Source organism: Octodon degus, unplaced genomic scaffold (assembly GCF_000260255.1).
Source record: "Octodon degus isolate 3935 unplaced genomic scaffold, OctDeg1.0 scaffold00162, whole genome shotgun sequence".
Lineage (NCBI taxonomy): Eukaryota > Metazoa > Chordata > Mammalia > Rodentia > Octodontidae > Octodon > Octodon degus.
The window spans coordinates 3247801-3248718 of record NW_004524738.1 but is presented as its reverse complement, the minus strand read 5'-3'; positions in this window follow the sequence as shown (position 1 = coordinate 3248718).

Sequence of the window (918 nt, the reverse complement as noted above, 5' to 3'; positions counted from 1 at the left end):
GCTTCTTACAGGGACCAAAGAGGGAGAAAATCCAGTCCCCAATACTACACACACACACACACACACACACACACACACACACACAGAATATTAATAGTCATTTGATGGCTTTTCAAACTCTTCTCAGATGTGACTCTTCCATTCACATTACATTGGTCAAAGCAAATCATAAGCCAAGCCTGACCTGAGAGCAATTATGTGAGACACTGTAAGTCACAGCCAGCAAGCCGAGATGTATAATTCTGTTACAGAGAAAGCAAGAAATAGCTGGAACCTGAGGTTCAAGTTACCATGTATATTAAAATTCATACACATACAATTTTTATAAATTGCCATTACTTCAACTTTATTTTCTACTTAGGGCTTATGTTGATTTGCTTTTAAAATATGTGTAGGGTTCAATTATATTTTATTTCAAAAAATAAGAGCGTCATGAAATATTTGAATCATAGGGAGCCATTGGCTCTGATGTGTAGGCACCCAGGGATCTGACCTAGTACTGGTGATTGTATTACCTTTGTCAGTGATTGTCTTAAGATCAGGTATACATTGCAATTTTGGCAAAAGAGACACAAGGGGAAGCCACTTACAGGCTTCTTGGAAGATTGACTGTGATGAAAATATACAGATGTCATGGAGGAAGGGGGTGGCATGTGAACTATGATGGGCCTCTTGAAGCCATCAAGGGAAATACTAAGAGGATGGGGGTGGTCAGCTTTGGAAATTGGAAAGAACTAGGAACTTGATGAGCCCTGAGCTCCTGAATTTTCCTGAACGTGCCTTATCTCTGAACTTTTTGTAATGTGAAATAATAATTTTTCCTTATAGTTAAGAACTCTGGGGCTGGGGAGATGGCTCAGTAAAATAAGCGCTTGCCTGGCAAGTGCAAGGGCCTGAGTGCAATCCTGGTTCCACAAA